We start from the raw sequence: 7,265 nt of genomic DNA on the forward strand, positions 1-7,265 counted from the left end.
ATCTGGAACAAACCATAATCGTATGACCTTAGTAATGATGTTCCAGTTCTTTTTGCACTACAAAAAAAAAGATAAATTGCGGAGGTTTTAATTTCGTTTAGTGGGGGTTTTTACCCTCCACAAAATAATTTGCAGGGGTTTTTCAAATCTCCACAGATAGGTTCCCCACAAGTTATTTGTGGAGGTTTTCTACAACCCCTGGTACCAAGTTTATATTGTGGGAGTTTTTTAATGGAGGGTTATAACCTCTCCTATTCATGACTATTATTTTGTGGAGGTTTAAAACCTCCTTTATTTCCATAAACCTATTTGATTTCAAAATTCCTTTTTTTCATTTTTTTTGTGGGGGTTAATACCCTCCCCAATTCGAGGACTGTACTATAAAAGTTTTAACCTGTTTCGTTTGTATTATTTAATTTGTGGATTTATTACTGTATTTTTCTTGCGTTATTCAAATCTCATAAAAAACAATATTTTGTTTATAATTAGAATTTCCTACTATACTTGGCAATGTCTGTCACCATTTGAGATACTTATATTTTTATATCAACAATATTTTTTTGTAAACTTTAATCAAATACTTCAACCAATGTGCTCAAATATATAACATTAGAACTTTTGATTCTCAAAATCAACATATTAACATAAAAGCAATTTAAATTGAAACAATTACAACATAATCCATACTTACTCAAAGTTCATAGTACACTAAAATAGTTTCATCCTAAAAAACATCATCAACACCCTAAATGTTGCTACCACCAGATGATCCTCTTGTACCCATAGAGACTCAAGCTCATTTGCATCATCGGTTTGCTGAAATTATAAAAGATAAATATTTCCTTAAAGCATTCCAAGAAGTAAGTGTCAGGCATGCCTGTTTTCCCAGACCATCTTTCAAAATAACATATATAGCTAAAAATTTAAGAATGACTAACCTGATACTTGGCCTTGTAGAGACGCACAGCTGTTGCATGAGCAAGAAGTTGGTGATGTGTGACCAGATATAGCTCAGTTGAAGAATCACCACTTGTGCAATTTGAATTCATCCATGCAGAACAGCGACCAGGTGCCATTACTCCACTTGCATACCCATTCTGACTGTAACTCTAGGGTTCATTCAATGTAACCCAATACTTCACCCTATCACCAAATTCCTTGAAGCAAAGTTCTGCATAATCCCGAAAGTCCTTTTTGAAGAACAAAAATATATGTTTGCTTGTCAAATTATATTCTTATTATATGGTTGCTAAACCAATTATATATTAGAATTGAAACTTACACTATCAGTGGACTTAGAAAGCCATCATACTCATCTTCCAGTGCTTGGGGAAGATCCTAATGAAAAAGAGTCACAAATGGTTTTATACCTGTGCACGATTGTTAACATTTAATTAATAATCATCATAAAATATTATAATATTAAAGTCCAAGTACCACAAAATTTAAGTCAAATTCTAACCATTAGCCACCAGCTCATTGATAAGGTTGTTGTAATAGTTTATTCCTTCTCGATTTATTCCTCCACTCAGCTTTCCTTCTGTAAATATAGTTTAATAAAAAGGGTTAGGTTAAGTCAAAAGATAAAAGACTTAGTAATTAACTACGAGAAAATAACTTACTGGGAAGATTCCTTTTTATGAAAATTCATACTACACCAAATAAAAAGAACGCATAAATTACAAATCAGAATTGTTTGTCAGATTATTTTAGTTTATTCCAGAGGCATTAACCTATCAAAAATCTATAAAACTAAAACAAAGTTAAAGTCATATTCATAGCTCCAAATTATAAACTGTTATGCAAGAACCGGTACAGAGATTCAAATTTTTTCTTCATGGATGCAATTATTAACTTAAATTGAACCTGTTGCCTTTGTAAATTTCCAACTTAAGTGGCCTCTAATAGGACTAGTATATGTATAGTGGTGTAAGAATCTGCCGCTATGTTCCTAATGTTGATCTAGCAAAAAAGAAATTACTAGTGTTATTAGTTCATAATGGACAAATATATTTAAAAAATCTAGACATTGACCCCCTCAAAATTTACATGGCAACGTAGAAGTCTTAATGCTTACAAACGTGCAAGGATGCTAAATTATGAGTTACAAAGAAAAACACTTCTGCTATAGAATATGGCAATAAATGAATTTTTTGTGTAATTATTGTAGTAATTAGAATGAAAAAATGCTTGCATTATATTAAGATTTTTCAACTTGTTTAAATTATTTCTAACCTTATGATCAGCCTTACGCCTGTCTAGCTCTTTCTCCCTCTCTTGCTCTCGCTCCTCCATTTCTGTAAGCTCTTTATAATATATTGCAAAATCTAAAACCTTTAAAGCAACTCTAACATAAGACTTTGAAACCTAAAAAGAGTAGTGCTTGTTCAATCACAAAGAATAGTTAACAAAAAGGTGAAAATATAGGCTGTTGAAGTACAACCTGGTAGATTTCAGACAAGAATATACAACATTTTGCTGGTTCAATCACAAAATATACAACATTTTGCTGGTTCAATCACAAAATATACAACATTTTGACCAACATAGAGTTCAGACCAGAATAATACTCACTTGAATCATTCCAGGACTGATCTTAATTGGACTAATTGGCAACTTCCTCCACAATGGTTGCCTTTTTTCCTCCATTACTTAAACTCCTCTCCAACTGTTGTTCAACCCGTAGCAATTCCTCAACGGAGCAAGACCCCACACCTTCTCCCAAGAATTTCCTGAAGGAATGAAATCACAAATGCACCATGTCAAATTAAGTACAATAAAATTATGCGAATTTTGTAATAATCACTTCAAAATTCATGACTGAAATACTTTTTAATCAATGAAAAGATGCTTAGACAAATACCAATTCTTTATTGTAAAATTACTTAAAATATTCTTACTAAAATCCATAATGTCTAATAATATGCTGGAGTTTTAGCCACAATCTTTTACTAAAGATCTTGATATAGAGATATAGGTCCGAAGTAAAAAGAAAAACAAAGAAGAAAAAAAAGAAAAACTCTGGATGTTATAAATTATTAAGGTTAGATGAAATATTTAAAATAAACTTATATCATACAAATATGTCTGATATAACTATTGTAAAGCATATATAATATGTGTATTTTCACCTTTATCTTACCCATACTTCAAAGATAAACGATTTAATATTATAGATATTTTACATGGTTTTTTTTTCATTAACCTATGACATAACAGTTACTCAAATAAAACTAATAAATATATATTATTAAGTTTCTTTAATTAGTAAAAATTGAGAAAAAAAATGTACATAACCTTTTTAAATGGCTGTGCTGTCTTTCACTAAAACTTCAGAAAACAACCGGTGAAAGTTAACAATATATATATATATATATATATATATATATGTATATATATACATATTTGTATTAAAAGATGAATTTTTGTTGTTGTTGGGCTTTTTTTTTTCTCATGAAGGAAAGGGACCTGTTCTTTTTAGAGAAACTTTTTGTGTGCATGTAATCTACACAAAAAAGGAGAGTACCCAAAAAATGTTTACATATATAAAAGATGTGGACCAAATAATTTTTAGATCTATATTTTGAATAATGAAGGAGAAAGAATTTATGTGAGGTCCACTTTAGGAAGTATATAGACCAAAGAACACATCCTTTTTTTTCTCATTAGAGTCCATGAATAGAATTTTAAAATCTTAACCGTTTTGCAGCTTCAAGAAGTTCAATCTTCTTCATCATGTTTGCTGCTTCTAGCTTCAGATGCTGCAACATGTTATTAGGCAAGTTATTCAAATCTCAGCACTTTATGTTGAAAGAGTGATATGATAAGAAAATACAGTAAGCAAGTACAATTAACTTCTGCAATGTATATATACATTTTTACATGATGATGAAATTATTAATACTTAAAGCAGCACGAGCTACCATGAAGCACACCAAAGGGCTGCAAAATTTGTTTGCTCTGTTTGCCATAATAGAAGACCACAGTATGAAAGAAACAGAAAAAAAAGAGTTCTCATATGCTGAGTTGTATGCAGCCACACAAGGGTTTTCCCTTAAGAACTATCTGTTAGAAGGCGGTTTTGGTTCTGTCTATAAAGGGGAGTTGTGTGGAGAGAAGATTGTTGTGAAGCAACACACTTATTCTAACCAAAAGGGAGAGAAGGAATTCAAGTTTGAAGTTGATGTTCTCAGCAAAGCAATGCATGAGAATGTGGTCATGCTGTTAGGATCATGCTTAGAAGGGAACCTTGGACTTCTTGTGTATGAATATATCTGCAATGCTTCATTGGACCAACATTTATCTTGTGTGACAGAAATCAAACCAAACTCATAATATAGCCTACACTGCCAAGATTATGAATGTGTGCATTTATTGATATTAAATTGAAGGGGGTACAAACCTTGGTTTGTTACTGTGCAGAACATTCTCATAAACTTCTTGATTGGCCAAACAGGGTGAAAGTAGCTGATGGAGTTGCCAAAGGACTGCTACACCTGCATGAGAATAACATAATACACAAAGATCTAACAGCAAACAACATTCTTCTTACACATGATTAAGATGCATTGGTAACAATAACCACAGTCAATACTTTATGATATATATCATTTATATAAAACAAAATACATGCATGCATATTACACGATCATCAAAAGAATGAAGTACTAATTTATTTTATTGGTAATGCTTCTTCCTTTGCAAAATTGCAGCATCTCTACTCTCTGCCATTTAGGCTATCATTTATAATGGATTATTAGAAATACACATTTTATTTGCTGAATTTTAAAATGAGTGATCATTTAATAAGCTCTTACGATTTACTGCAATTTGGTTCCACTTCCACAGCCAGAACATCCTTCACCTCATCAAGTTTGACTAACGAATTATTTTTGACTTGTCTTATACTAGAACTGAAATTTAGAGCGACATTCTAATTATGCAATCATTTAGACCTACCAAATATGATTATGAAGGCTTTTATTATGTGTTGAAATAGTACTACGTAAGAGAAACAACAAAATTATGCAGATGTTGAACTTACCAAATATCAAGTAATCAAGACTTTTATTAGGAACAAATTCATAGACGAGTAGCCTTTCTCTTCCTTCGGGGTCGAAGCCAAGTAGCTTAACTAAATTTCGATGCTGAAGCTTGGCCACTAAAAGCACTTCATTCTTAAATTCCAAATCCCCTTGCCCAGAATCCCTTAACAACCTTTTGACAACAATCTCTTGCCCATTGGAAAGCTGACCCTGAATATACACGATTCATTTGTAGCAACACGTATGGTGTTGAAGTTGTATTACAATGACTCATTAAATGAGACTTCATCTTCATCACTTTCTACTTCACTTTCAGCTTCATCAGCATAGGAAATCAAGTGAGATTTGAGTAAAAAATATATGTCCTCTAGATTTAATCACTGTTAGCAGTAACAAATTCTTGAGAATTTGATGTACATTCTTCATTTACACCCACAACTTCATATTCTAAGCTTGATAGAGATCCTTGAGAATTCCTAGAGCCATTCAAAATGCCATGAAATATGAGACCATATCTAATTTATTACCTATAATGAGTTTCCTCTTTTTATTCCATTTATTTCCTGCAATAGAATAATGAGAGCAAAGAGGAGGACATGCATCTTGGTAAATAAAAATTTAAAAGAGAACTAAAACTCTAATATCTCCTACTTTTTATATTGTTACTGTTGAAACATTTTGAGACATGCATCATGGGATTCCCCTAAATGGTTTAAAAGGCTGCTAGACTTAAATTAGAAATCTGCAAGGTTCATAGAATGAATTTCATCAACTAACATTTATAAAAATTACTTTGCTCCTCAATGAAAATGCAATGACATGATTAAGACTTAGTGAACTTAATTTAAATCACACGAGGGATGGCCACCCATAACTTGATTAGTTTTGTCATGGAAGTAATCAAAGTGTGGTTCATATTTGCATTGATTCACCATTCTCTAATGCAATGGACATACAATTAAATTAAAACAAAGAAAAGCAAATACTGAATAAGATCAAAGAATGATATTGTTCACTAACCTACAGGAAGGAATGTCCATGTAGAAATTAGATAAAAGAATGCAATATCAGCAACTTTTCATCCTTAAAAGGTCAAATATAGAAAAAGAGGAACTTAATCGATCGGAAGTGCAGGCTCCTAAGCTGCGAACAACTACAATGGAGTGATAGAGTGACGAAACAGGGCGAACAACTCCGATGAGCGATAGGGCCGCCTACGATGAAGTGAGAGAGAGGGCGTGACGGAGTGACTGATTCGCTACTTAGGCTATGACGGAGGCTACCAAGGAGGCTACGACGGAGACTGAATCGTGATTAGCTACTGAGGCCACGACGGAGAGGGTGTGACGGAAAGAGCTACGACGTAGGGAATCGCAGAGCGTAACTGATTTGAGGAAAAACTTAGGTTTTCGGGAGGAACGAACAATATTTTCGTGGCTGCGAAGGCTTAGGTTTCCTAGGAAGGAACGTGCGAATACATTGAAGGGAAAATATAGATTAATCTGCAGAGGTCATAAACCTCTTCAAAATAAATAAAATCCGTATATATTATTAGCACTTAGAGAAACCATTATAATTAACCTATATCATATTTATTTGTGGAGGTTTATTTGAACCTTTGAAAGATGACCTCCTCTAAATAACTTTTTTTTTGTAGTGTTGATTGGAGTAACTTCACTTATATTCTAGCATTGTTTTTAAATTTCACATAGAGACATATTGAACTCAATATAAATAGAACACAGACTAAATACAATATAAATATAAAATATAAAATATTTAATATAGAATAAAAGTATATAGATTATATACAAGATATAGAATTATAGTAATTTAAAAAACATATTAGTATAGTAATTTAAAAATAAATAAATTTAATGTTGAACTTAATCCGTACGATAAACATGGATTTGGAAACTGGGTAAAAAAAAGACAAAAAAGCTTTGATTAGGGTAGAAAGTGTAGAACTTCAGCAATACTACTAACATAAATTTGGCAACTAAATTTCAATTATAAAAGAAAGCTTTATTGGGAAGAGTGTAATTCAAAAAGGGTCATCTATTAGGTAGTCATACGCATAACCTATTTATAGAAATTATTAGTTTTGACCTAAAGCTGTAAAATAGATAGTATCATGGTTCTGTGAAAACTATAGATGTCAAAAAGTATCTCGTGTTTTATACAAATATACGAAAACAAAAATCTTTATAAATATGTAGA

The 7,265-nt window shown here is 31.9% G+C and overlaps 1 long non-coding RNA gene across 6 annotated transcripts; it reads right to left on the reverse strand.

Moving 5' to 3' along the window:
• Positions 1-592: 592 nt before the first annotated feature.
• Positions 593-6,535, reverse strand: LOC146881844 (uncharacterized). Of its 6 annotated transcripts, none has more exons than XR_014986196.1 (9): positions 6,066-6,535; positions 4,403-5,361; positions 3,700-3,761; positions 2,575-2,732; positions 2,236-2,367; positions 1,463-1,540; positions 1,283-1,370; positions 939-1,190; positions 593-816 (listed from the first exon to the last, which is right to left on the reverse strand). It is a non-coding gene; the product is annotated as an uncharacterized LOC146881844 (long non-coding RNA). The 6 variants fall into 6 exon arrangements; XR_014986199.1 differs by having other exon boundaries at positions 4,403-4,496; positions 6,066-6,531; XR_014986197.1 differs by lacking the exon at positions 6,066-6,535 and having other exon boundaries at positions 4,403-4,496; positions 5,045-6,040.
• Positions 6,536-7,265: the final 730 nt, after the last annotated feature.

Source organism: Vigna unguiculata, chromosome 11 (genome assembly GCF_037176805.1).
Source record: "Vigna unguiculata cultivar grain cowpea cultivar isolate G323 ecotype 2 chromosome 11, ASM3717680v1, whole genome shotgun sequence".
Classification (NCBI taxonomy): Eukaryota; Viridiplantae; Streptophyta; class Magnoliopsida; order Fabales; family Fabaceae; genus Vigna; species Vigna unguiculata.